The 13720-nt window shown below is 42.1% G+C and overlaps 1 pseudogene; it reads right to left on the bottom strand.

The window, feature by feature from the left end:
- Positions 1-11583: 11583 nt before the first annotated feature.
- Positions 11584-13357, bottom strand: LOC147677789 (uncharacterized; annotated as a pseudogene).
- Positions 13358-13720: the final 363 nt, after the last annotated feature.

The raw sequence follows: 13720 nt of genomic DNA, 5'->3' as shown, positions 1-13720 counted from the left end.
CCAAGTAGCACTATGTAAATGTAAATGTAAATGTATTGCGATTTATATAGCGCACGTATCACCCGAAGGCATCAAGGCGCTTGCCTTGGGAACCCGTCCTGGTATTCCCCTGTGAGATAACCCCAGCAGGTTATCCACAAGGTGAAAGCCAGGCATCCCGCCGCGAGGGGCCGAAGTGGAGATTAAGCAAGCTATTGCCCAGAGTCGCAGAGTGTGAACCCGTGAGTCGAGTAGGCACCTGAACGAGAATTATCGAGTCCGTGGAATTTTTGAGCCCAAGACCCGCCGAGGTAGGGAATTGAACCCTGGTCCAGGACCGATCTCAGTTTCCGGGTCTGCCGCCTCTAACCCTTGAGCCACACTTCTCCACTAATGTAAAGGCAAGTGAAAGTGGACTACACAACAACAGAAAGAGAGAAAGGCGAAAAGTCTCAGAGAAGTCTAGCAAAAGCGACGGCCATCTTGAAACATGTTCAAGGTAACAAAAAGAAACCATTATCTAACCAAATAAGGAGATTACTGGAACTTTTATCACTGTTAATAATTAATTAACAACTTTTTCTGTTCTATTACTACTCCCCCGGCCACTAAACTATCATGACGGACAATTACTTGGAGCCAGTAAACATGAACACCCACATAATAAAGTACCCCACCAAAATGACCAAGAATGCATCAAAAAAAGTCAAGCATAACTTAATGAGGAAAAACCCTGACATACTGATATCTGACCCTACTCGCAACACAGTGAACACAGGTAATGGCATTATCATAAATGGCATGATATTCTTTACAAGAAGAACGGCTAAATGGTGCATTGCCATTGCGAATACGCTCAACATAAAAGCAATAAACAATATACCTCATGGCATAAAAATTATGACCATCTCATCACCTAGATGCAGAGCAGACCTCTGCATAACTTTATACAAGACCGGAATAGTTCTGATTCAAGCCTCTAACATCGAACTAGAAGAATTTGGTAACTTATTCCCAACATTAAAAAGGCAAACTGAGAACACAAGACAGGAACAACACTTGAGTCAACTAGATGTCAATACAGACCACAGGGAAATTACTAACACAGACATCATAATAGTTAGAGAACCTCATCAGCCACAACTGCCTACAAAAGTAGTAGGATCTTGCGAAATTGGAAATGCGTCGTTCGAAGAGGGCAATAACAACAGAAATATCTACGCGTCTTGAGGAAAATGAAGCAGGAAACAACATAGGAAATCAAAGAGAGGAAACATCACCCCGCCTCAATCAAAGGGCTGCACCGACGATAAGGATGAATGCTGAAGACAGCGAAATACAAGACATAGAAGACTCCTCTCCAGCTGCACCTCAGTCTACTCCAGCTCAAAGGTATTCGAGAACGACAAGAAATGCATCTCTTCCAAACATGGTATTAAGTGCACTAAGCTTGGATAGCACATCCAACAACACAAATAAAAGAGAATCAGCCAACCGAACCAATTCCAAAAAGAAAAAGAACCAGATGAAGAGAACAGAGCAAAAAAAGAGGAAAACAAAATTTCAATCCCGAAAAAAGCAGGGGAACACACTCAACACACCACCCCAGACCCGGAGAGAAATCAAAGAACTTCATACAAAAATAGACAAAATAGCACAAGACACGACAAGATCTTTGCTTGAGATGGGAAAGTTAAAGGAAGCTTTAGACAGCACCCACAAGAAAGTTGAGCACATCATAGATCTAATGTATAGCGCACAAAGAAAGAATATGGTGACTGTGATGCCATTATCAAACAGGCGTAATCGACCTGACAGGAAACGCAATGACTTAACTGAAGAAGAAACCCTATCTTTACTTCGGGAGTATGAGGAAATGGAAAGCAGGATAGGGGAGGTAACCAGAACAGTCCAGATCAATACCAATAGAACATCAAGACAGAATGATAGGAAACCCAACCTTAACAACTTACAACAAATGCATATAAACACCGAACAGCAAAACCTAAACTCAAACAACATTGGGAAATCACTAAAATGTCTTCTGATCAACTGTAGATCTGCTACTAAACATGCATCAGACATAGCTGACATCATCATTAACAAGGAAATTGCTATAACAATCCTGACGGAAACATGGCTATCGGAATCATCATCTCCTGTCATGAACTTACTAGTGCCCCCTTCATACAAAATTGTAAGACTGGATAGATTAAAAAAAACAGGGGGCGGCTTAGCCTGCATCCACCGCTCTGACATAGAAGTAAACCAAATACAATCAGAACCACTCAAATCCTGTGAATACCTAGGTCTAAATATAAGATCGGCTAACAACCAAAGTTGCAACTTGCATGCAATTTATCACCCACCAGGTAACAATATTTCTTTTATAGAACAACTAATGGAGATCATTACGGCAAACACTAACACCGACGCAAATAATATATTCATAGGAGATTTTAATCTGCATTGGAACGACAATAATGACAAACAGGTCAACACTCTTAAAGATTTCTTAACCGAGCTAAACCGATCTCAAGCATGCAGACAGCCAACACACTCGAAAGGAGCTACGTTGGATTGGATAATAAAAAAAAAAGAGAATTCTTCAATCCTATCAATTGAACCATGCGACTGGTCGGATCACCATGCCATAACCTTCCGGATTCCTACATGGAAAAAGAATAAAACACTCTCAAACGAACAAAGTAAAAAAAATGGATACGAGACACAAGAGAACCGAACATGGAACTCCTAATAGATAGATGCGAGAAGGAACTGTTCCCACCTAACAACGTGCAGAATGTGAATGATCTAACGGACCACTACACTAATTCAATAAAGGATATAGTGAATACCACTATGCCTCTGAAACAGAAGAAAACTCACAGAGAAGGACAAAAACCCATGGTTTAACGGAACACTGAATGAGGAAAGAAGGAAATTGAGACAAGCAGAGAGAAAATGGAGACAACACCCATCTTCTCCCGAACTGAAAACCCTCAGAAAAAACAGAAAAGAATACAATAAGAAGATCCTCAACTCCAAAAAAGAATTTATAAGAGCAGAACTGGATCTCGCCAAAAACAGACCACGGAAACTATTTGAAATATTAAAACAACAATCCAACAAATTTGCCAAATCTTCACAATAAATCACAAAAACACATCTAAGTTGCGAAGAATTCTCAACATTCTTCACCAACACAGCCAATACGGTGGAAAGAGAGCTTAGGAGCGCAGCGGACATCCTAGATACCCAAAGACACACAACGAACAATACCAACTCTACCAACTCAATAATAAAAGAGGACAAGACAAAAAATAAAGCCCACTGGAATACATTCAAGTTGTTGGAACAGAATAACTTCACCAAAACGCTACTAGACATCAAACCTAATACCCATTATAATGACCATCTCCCATCAAAATTCATGAAAGAAGTCAGCCACATCCTGATTCCTATATGGAAAAAAATTATTAACGCCTCTCTATCACAAGGGATTCTTCCGGAATGCCTAAAAACCGGACAAGTGGTCCCCATTATCAAAAAAACGACCGCGAACCCAGATGATCCGAATAACTTTCGCCCAGTGACCAACATCCCTATTCTGGCCAAACTAATAGAGAAATGTGTACAAAAATAACTTAGTGAACACATAGACAATTTCTCCCTGTTGGATGAATGCCAATCGGGTTTCAGAACAGGTCACAGCATGGAAACAGCAATCCTACATATAGTCGATGATGCTCTACAGGCCCTAGACCAAAATAGATCATGTCTACTCATCCTCCTAGACCTGTCTTCTGCATTTGACACGGTAAATCATCACAAATTGCTGAACAGACTCCAGGACAGGATGGGAATATCCGGCAATGTCCTGAATTGGTTTGATTCCTTCCTCAAAAACAGAACGCAAAGATTCCTGATCAACCAAAATCTATCGCCTTCATGTCCTAACACGATTGGAGTTCCCCAAGGATCTTCATTATCTCCTTCATTGTTTAACCTGTATGTCGAACCTCTTACGGAAATTCTTCGAAATTCAAAAATAGCCTTTCATATGTACGTAGATGACCCACAACTATACATTAAAATCGCATCTCTGGAAGACATCAAGCTAATGAACGAGGCTTTACAATCAACAATACAATGGTTAACAAGCAATCATCTGAAGCTAAACACCCAGAAAACAGAATTTCTACTAATCTCACCTCTTAAGAACCACTAAGGAATGGTCAAAAATGATCACGGCGCTTAACTACACCCCGCCAAGTTAGTTGAGTCGGCGAAATCGCTAGGAATCACACTCGATGAGAATCTTGATATGAAAACCCACATCAAAGCAATGGCAAAAAGTGCCTGCTTCCATTTTAACTACATTAGAAAGTTCGACCATATCTCTCCACACTTGAAAGCATTAAACTGGTTACCGTACGAAGCCAGAATTCAACTAAAAATGGCATGTATCACTCACAAAGCACTTCCCTACAGGTCACCTAGATACCTGGCCCAGAAAATTGAACTATCTGGAGGAATCAGACCAGCAAGGAGTGCCAAGGAGTTAGTACTGAGACCACCCATCTTAAGGAAGAAGAAAACCTATGATAGAGCCTTCGCAGGAGCAGCACCCAGAATCTGTAACTCTCTCCTACCAAACATTAGAAAAATAACAAACACAGAATCATTCAAGAGGGAATTAAAAAATTTCCTAATGAGCAAATACCTTCCATAGACGAGACAACTCTTTTTTAAGCTCCATGTTGACCATGGTAACTGTTTATTCTGTTTATTGATTTGTACTTTTCGACGTTATTTAACCAGGCATAGTTCTATTTTAGAAAGCTGTATCTGTTGAAATATACTTGACTGTATCTATTTTACCTCCTTCAATGTAAAGCGCTCTGATACCCAAGGGTCTTGTTCGCGCTATACAAAACTCTCTAAATAAATTAAATAAATAAACAATTACTCTGAATTACTCTAGGATGATTCTACAGCAATTTCATGGTAACTGTCAATTATTCCTGGATGATCCTATTACCACTTCAGGATAGCGGTTAATTACTCTGGAATGATACAATGACAATGTCAGGACGACTGCCAATTATTGCTGAATGATTCTATTATCACTGTAAGATGGCTGTTGATTACTCTGGAATGATCCAATGACAATTTCAGGATGACTGTCGATTACTCTAGGATGATTTAATGACAACTCAAGAATGAGCATGGATTACTCAGGATAATTTTAGGACGACTAGATGATTGTGCAATACTATTGGATGATTTTATGCCAACCGCAAGCCAAGTGTAGATTACTCCCAGACAATTTAATGAATAATTTTGAATGGCTTTGGATCACTGATAAACCATTAAGGGTTGGATTATACCTTGACAATTCCATGTTACAAGCACATTAGCTGACTGTCAGTTTTCCTTTGCAGGATCCCACTAGTAGTCTTGGAATATGGATTTGCTTGCAGGGAAATATTTAGAGGACCACCTCCTCAATGTACCTTTCGGTAAAAAATAGGCCTCTAAGATATAATATGCCTTCTTTACACAATGCCATGAATTATTTGCAATGCCATGAGTTCTAAAGTAAGGCCCAGATTTACAAATCTTCCACCTAACGCGCTGCAGCACCCACATTTGCTGCATTGTGTAAGAGGGAGAGAGCAGGTTAGTGCCATGTCTACCACTCTCACTTGCACTGCTGCACCATTAAGCAGCTGCGTGCCACACAAGCACATTTGCACTGTAGTGTAAAGGTGTCTGCCAGAGTCTAGCTTAGATTTTGTACAGTAAGGGTCACCTTCCAGTACAAAAAATACCATGACTAGACAAACTTGAAAACTTTTTTCACTTTAAATGAGTGATGCATCAAATGCCAATTTTCTTTGGTTTGTATTTCCTAAAAAGGATTTTGCTGTAGGTCTGCATTATAAAACTTAAGCAAAGCAAACACAAAACTTCCATAAATCTCATCCTAATAATCAGATCAATATTCTCCTGCTTTTTGAACTCTACAGAGAGAGGTGGGCACCTGTATAAAATATATCAGAGAAACTTTTTTTGGCTAGGTCTGTGCTGAAGAAATGCCATATACACACAGAAGTAGCTGTCTGCAACAATGTTATACTTTGCATTCAGAAAAGCTTAACAATTTGTGCTGCTACTCTTATACTCCTGACTCACTGGGTGGGACTTGCCTTACTTTGAAGCACAGAGCATTACCTGAAGATGTTTTACATGATGACCAGTTGCAAACGACTGAACACAACTGTGGTTAAAGGAAAAAGGATGAAACATGTAATTTTATTGCTCTAAACCTCTCATTTGGACTGGGCTGCCTTTAAAATGTTCAAATCCTATTATATCATATAGTGTATTGTATTGTATTGTATTGTGATTTGTAGAGCGCGATTGCTGCCCAATGGGCGTCCAAGCGCTAAAGCATAAAAAACAGAACTGAGGAATGACGGAAAACGAGCTTTAGGTGGACCTAGCAAACAAGTAAGTTTTCAGCTGCTTGCGGAATGAGAGTAGGTTGGGATTGGACCTGATTTGTAGCGGGAGTGTGTTCCACATCTTCGCGGCGTTTAAGGAGAACATCCTTCCTCCGGTCCTGGCTCTCCGCACTCTTGGGACTACGGCCAGAAAGGCTTCTATAGATCGGAGGGTTCTGTTAGGATGGTATTGAGTGACCAGTTTGTTAAGGATCGTTGGACCTGACCCCCAGAAAGCTCGATGGGCGATGCATAGTGCCTTAAATGCCACTCTCTGCTTTACTGGGAGCCAGTGTAGGGCGACCAGGGCGGGTTTTGCAGACTGCGTCCTCGGAATCTGTAACAACGCGCGGGCTGCGCAGTTCTGGACCACCTGAAGTTTTCGCATGGACAGCTCTGGGGCCCCCACATACAGAGCGTTATTTGAGTCCAGCCGGGACTGGATCAGGCCCTGAACTGCCACTTGTTTGGCTTCCATTGGGAGGAGGGGGAGGACCTTCCTTAGTGTTCTAAGTAAGCCAAAACAGATGGCGGATAATTTAGTGGCCTGGGTGGAGAAGGAGAGGTTTTTATCCAGCCATACTCCCAGGCTTTTTACATTCTCTTTGGGGGTGGGAGGAGTGCCCAAACATCCAGGCCACATGGAGGGGAGTGAAGTGGGTGAAGCAGAGCCTAGGAGCATGAGCTCTGTTTTGTCTCCATTCAACTTTAATGAAGAGCCTGTCATCCACTTTTTTATATCCTCTAGGCAGTTCATCAGATTTCCTGAGGTGTGACCGGTGCTTTCCTGAGTCAATGAAACCACTAGCTGGGTATCGTCAGCATATGATACAATTTTTATGCCCGACGGTTCGAAGAGCCCAGCCAATGGTTTCATATAGACATTGAAGAGCGCAGGGCTCAGAGAGGAGCCCTGTGGTACTCCACAGTCTAGGGGTTTTTTGGCTGATGTTGTGTCCCCATCGAAGATCTGGAAGGATCTATTATGCAGGAATGATTCCAGCCATTTTAGTGCGTCGCCTCCGACACCGATGTTATGCAGACGGTTCAGCAGAGTGGCATGGCTGACAGTGTCGAAGGCTGCACTTAGATCAAGGAGGATCACTGCCACTGATCCCCCCTGATCCAGTATCCTTCGAGACTCTTCGACAACTGCCAGCAAAGCAGTTTCAGTACCATGTTTTGGCCTGAAACCTGTCTGGGATGGGTCCAGGAGTGCATGGCTTTCCAGAAATTGTGTCAACTGGGTGTTTATGTGTTTCTCTAGCACCATACTTACCCAGGGAAGTAATGAAATTGGACGGTAGCTAGAGTGATCTTCTGGATTGAGGGTGGGTTTCTTTAGCAGAGCCCGTACCATGGCTCTCTTCCATCCAGTTGGTACTGTGCAGGAGGATATAGATGAGTTAAGGAGCTCTAGTACCACTGGAAAGATGGCTTGGCCTGCCTGGAGCAATATTTCTGGTGGGGTAGGGTCGAGGGGGGACCCAGATTTAACTTGGCCTGCCAGTTGTTGCAGTGTCTCCAGGTTTAGTGGGGGAAAGTGATCCAGCATAGGCTGTCCTTGCAGGGGGGAATTAGTTAGGGGGCTTTGATTAGTTGAGTTGTTAGCTGTTACCGGGAAAGCAGAATAGATCTGAGTGACTTTATTGTGGAAAAAGTCTGCAAGTTCATTACATTGCTCTAACGTTTTCGGGGCTGGGGGGGGGGCAGTATTGACGGTAATGCATTTTTTGACCAGATGGAAGATTTCCTTGGGTTTTGATTTTGCTGCCATTATTTGGTCTGCAAAGTAGGAGGTCTGAGCTGTTCTCACCCCATTTCTGTAGGCCTTAATAGCCTCTTTGTATTGTTTTTTATTTTCCGGGAGGAAGTCTATTCTCCAGGCTCTCTCTTTTTTCCTGCAGAGGCGTTTCAAGTCTCTCAGGGAATCTGAGAACCAGGGAGCAGATTTGTGTAGTCTCTTGGGAGCAGATTTCCGTAAAGGGAGGATCGTGTCCAGTGATTTCCTGATCCAACCCTCATAGTTGTTATTTGCTTGGTTGGGGTTTGTACAGGGAGGTGGGCGAGAGCCTTCAAGGATAATTGTCCAGGGCTCTATGGGAAGTTTTTTCCAGTTCCTCTTGGTTATGGGACGGGGGGGCAGTGAGGGAAGTTTGGTGGTAGACCAGGTGAATGGGATAAGGAAATGGTCTGTCCATGGGAGGCGAGTAGGTTGCCCGACCGCTAGTCCGGTGCAGTTACTAAAGATTGGGTCGAGCAAGTTTCCCTTTTCATGGGTAGGGGACCTAACCAACTGAATCAGTTGCAGAGCTGCTAGGTCCTCTGTTAGTTCCCTAGCAACAAGGTCTGTGGGGGAGTCAAAATGAAAGTTGAAGTCTCCTAGAACTGTATAGTTAGCCGGGGTTAGAAGCCGATTCGCGATGATATCTGGTAGAGACCTAAGGAACAGCTTTCCTGAGTCTGGGGGGCAGTATATCAGGGTGCCAGAGAGGGAGCTGTTCGCAGAGAAGTCTATTCTGAATGCTAGGCTTTCGCATTCAGGAATAGCTTTGGTAGTAATGCGGCAGCAGTATTTCTCTTTTAGAATAATAGCCAGGCCTCCCCCTCTTCCCTTGGTCCGGTCCAGTCTATGGATTTGGAACCCGGGGGGTAGGGCGGTGACTATGTCTGGCTCTGAATGGGACGTGAGCCATGTCTCGGTCAGAAAGATGGCGTCTGGGTTGTGATTCTCTAGGAGTAGACATATTTGCATGCTGTGCCGAGGAAGAGATCGACAATTTAACAGGTACATCTGGTATTCCTGTGGCGTGGCTGGTGACTCACTGGTGTCAAAGGAGTGTTTGCAGCCAGGGCATTGAATGGGGAGGTCGGCTGGAAGGAAGAAAAGCGGGCATTGCGCCATGATGGGGGGCCTTATCTTTTTTATAGCGGCTGAGCTGTATGTCCTGACCTGGATGGTGTGGGGGGCAGGGGTTGTGGCCCCTGGTCCCGTCAGGTCGCGGATGGGCGCAGACGGGCTTGCGTTTGGCGCGCCTTCGGCGCACCGCCGGCGTGCCCGCTGCGCCCGTCCGCTGCGCCTCCGGAAACAGCACATTCTTAAATGAGGGAGATGGGGGGGGGGGGGTGTGGCCTAACTCAGTGGGCGTGTCCCTGGGGTTTCACGGCGGCTGTCCTCAACCCACCTCAGCGCCTGGCTCAGCTGCGCGGGGGGTCGATCGCCAAGGGGCAGTAGTTAGGCTTCAGGAGAATACAGTTTTAAATCACACTCAATCAGTTTTAAAATTAATCTTTAAAAATGAAGTAACACAGTATTCACACACACAATGTTTAAAAGTAATCTTAAAATTGCGTTTTTCCGTGCTCTCGGCTTCCGCCTCAAGAGCTCTATCTTTTATCAAGCGCTGACCGGAAAGCGCACGATTTTATAGCGAAGGGGGCGTGGCCTAACTCAGTGGGGGTGTCCCTGGGGTTTCACGGCGGCTGTCCTCAACCCACCTCAGCGCCTGGCTCAGCTGCGCGGGGGGTCGATCGCCAGTGTGCCGATCAGATATAGTTATTGATGCAAGGGTTTATAAGTTTAATATTAAGGACACTTGGTCAGGGAGGCACAGGTGAGAGAAAGGCAAGGATGAAGAGGGGGACAGAGGGTGAAGAAAGAAAATATTCCTTTATGAACATAAGAATGAAGCAGCAAGTTATGGATTCAGGAAGAGTACCGAAAAGGTTCATCTACTACAAAGGTCTTAACTATTGTGCAATTAGCCCCCTTGATGTAAAATGTTTTGAAGTTGAGCCCCTCCAAAACTTTGTTCAGAGGAAAACCTGTACTGTCCCTGGCTGCCAGACCTTCCTCCAATAATTTGTGCAATTCTCTCTTTGACAAAAGAATATTTCTGAACTGTGAAGGCTCATTTAAATCATTCCCCAGTTGCTGCATATCAGTCTGCACAATAGCACAACTATTGAGTATTTGCCATCATGTTAGGTTACATACTAAAGAATTATATTAGAAGTGGTGAATTTTGGATGTTGATTTGGCATCTGTACATGGCTAATAATTTAGCTCCATAAATATCAAGCAGCCATATTTAAAACACATTAAATGCAGAAAGATTTGAAAGTCTCCTGATGCACAAAATCTACACAGTTTGGCCTATATACACTTTAATTGTACAGAGGGTTTACAAATTACAACACAAACAATATGTCAAAATAGTGGGAAAGAAAGCAAGTACCTTTTGTACTGTGAATGATAGACTCCATATTTTTGAGGTTGCTGTACATGTTAAGTTCCTTGAACTTGTCAAATCAGACAGCACAGATTCCAAATGGTGTATATTCACCGAACTGTTGCAAGTGCCTTGTAACTGTGCTATCATTAAATAAATAGAGTTATTAAAGGCAACAGATAATACAGTATACACATAAAACAAGCATACATTTTGGCAGTGCATGTTTTTGGGTGGAAAAAAAAGATTTTGTGAATGGAAAATTGTTGCAGTTTGCGTGGTTAGCAGAATATCAGTCACTCACCTTTTAAGTGTTCATTTTCAGCTTATAAAGCATTCCCTTCTGCTTGTAACTGTACGCAAGCCGCATTCAGGCAGGAACCAGAACCAACAGAATAGGTTAATAATGGACAATGAATTATATACCATTTCCTTGGAGAGAAAGCAAATCATAACTATGCAATATCCCATGTACATTAAACATATAAGAAAAAAATGTCTCAGGGTTAAATGATGGACTTTTCTCAGTTATCAAATGAAAGGGTTCTACACTGGCTGAGGGGAAAAAGAACACATAAAAAAGCAAACATTAGGCCATCATTTATCCTATACAGTTCAAGCAGTTTTCCATTTGTTTATTCACATTTTGAAAGTTGGGTGTATGTATCTTAATGTTGAAGAAGTTAATGCACCATATTAATTCTGTGTTGTAGTAAGAATCAAGGCTGTTGGTATGATAATAGGCAGAAGATATGTAGGTATTAAAGTAGGTTTTGGCAGTAAAAGGCATGTTATGGTCACAAAGATAAAAAGGCTGGCATGCAGGCGTAACAATATGCAATTGTGTATGATGACTGCACTCATTTAGCTCTGCTTACATCATAGTCACCACTTTCATTGCTTGAAAATTGGTCATCATGGCAAGGGGTATGGTTCACATGCACATCTATTATAATTGGAAATTCACGGTAGGCCAGGCTTTGTGAGTGAGCTAAAAAACTTTGCAGTGTCAAAACAGTCGGTGCCAAGTGTACTATCATTTTGTGATCTTGTTTGCAGGGTCTAGTAGTTATAACTGCATTGCTTAAAGCAGCCAGCTCTTCTGTAGGACATAGTGTTTTGGGTATTAACTGGTGAGGTGGTTATTGATCCTTGAATTTAAGAGGGGACTCCAAGACAGTTTCATTTTCATGCTCTGCTGCTCCATATTTACTTGTAAATTTTTGGTGAATGACACAAGCCATCCCTGCTAAAGGGCTAGGTTTTCAAGTTTCTGTAAGTTTGTCTGTGGATTCACATCAGCATCCTGAGAAGCTGTCCTTTCAGCATGAGCTTGGTTAGAAATGCTTATATTCTCCTGCCCACTATGCTTGACTTTATATTTTTTCCTTGCATGTATTCTCTGCAATCTCTTCCTCTTGGAGTTCACGTAACACCTTCTTAAGTCTTCCAGCACTTCCCCGACTGCCACAGTCTAGTAACTACTACTCTTCCTCCTATGCCCTTTGAAATAACACCTGTTTTAGACCCTCCATTGTGCCAGAATAGCTTGCAATTAGGTTTTTGAATCATAGGAGACTGTTTCTTCACACATAAAAACGTCAGAATTGAGAAAAGAACACAGTGAGCATTTGCAATATCTTCACTTGATTGCCAGAAATATGCAAATAAACATGTATTGATATTAAAGGACACACATGTACAATCTAGCCATAACAAATTAAGTTGGCCTTAATGGACAGTACACAGTACACATTGCAAGCCTGAACTTAAACTACCTGAAACAACTCATCTGACTAAAATAGCTCTTTATTTAAAAATGGCTGCCTTATAGTAGTGCCACAAATTACATGTTTTAGCCCCTTTCATAAAATTGTTACGTTTGTCTCCGGAGATAGTTGTAAGGCATTAGTGAAGGCATGCATGATTTACTTATGAAACTTATTTCTGAATGTAGGTTTTCACTGAATCATGTTGGTAAGTTGAAACAATACTCTACTCTGCAGTTGCAATCCCAATACAGAGGTTTTTACTTATTTTGCCTAAGACATAATTTGAAAAGAACTATAGCTTTGAAATCGCTCTCCTCAGTGATTGGCCAAACAGTTTCATATATATTTTCGACCAGCCAAATAAAAGAACTTCACTGGTATTGTCTAAAAGCATAAATTCTCCATCTTTTCTAACACAAACTGAACAATTGAAAGCAAAAAATAGCATTTTGAATGAAGTTATGATTCTGTCATGCTAGATATAAAAATTCAGAATTAGTTTGTGGCTGGTTTAAGTTTTGGAGGTATGATACAGAACACATCACAAACTGATTCATGTATCATTTATTTGGAGAAAAACATCATACAAAGTACACTGACCTGGTGCAGTTTATCTATATCATGCAAATATTCTGGAATATAAAGAAGTGTTTAGGCCTCTACTGTAGGGCATTGGGGAAACTGCATAAATATCCAGCATGTGGTTACTAGACTAACAGCACTTCAGATTTCAATTATTAGGCCATTGAATAAGATCCAATCATCTGTCTTACTGCCATCATACTACTCTGCACTGAAGTTGGTGTTGCTTGGTAGCACAATACAGCTGTCCATACCAGAAACCATGGCCCAACACATCCATTCTATCACATGCTTCTAAAGGTAGAAAGTGACCACTGTGAGCCTCAAAGGAAAATGGCAGATTGCTGTAAAATAAAAAGCTAGATTTTGGATTTCTTGAAAGAAAATGGAATGAAAGGCAGATGAGTCTGTCATGTCTTACAGGGTGTTGAATATCTGTTTAGCTTCATCTCTATATCATATAAACATAGTGTAAGAATAAACAGAGCTGGTAACTGTCTCAATCTTTATTTTTTTCCTTCTCTCCCCATCTCTAGATGTCAGATTTGGTAAAGTATGAACCTCACTCCCCACCACCCTCTACATTTCGTTCTTTTCTGTCCATCTCCAATGTTTCCACTGGTCCCTTCCTCTCTGTAGTACT

Source organism: Lissotriton vulgaris, chromosome 12 (assembly GCF_964263255.1).
Source record: "Lissotriton vulgaris chromosome 12, aLisVul1.2, whole genome shotgun sequence".
NCBI classification, from domain to species: Eukaryota; Metazoa; Chordata; class Amphibia; order Caudata; family Salamandridae; genus Lissotriton; species Lissotriton vulgaris.
This window is presented reverse-complemented; position numbering and strand designations above follow the sequence as displayed.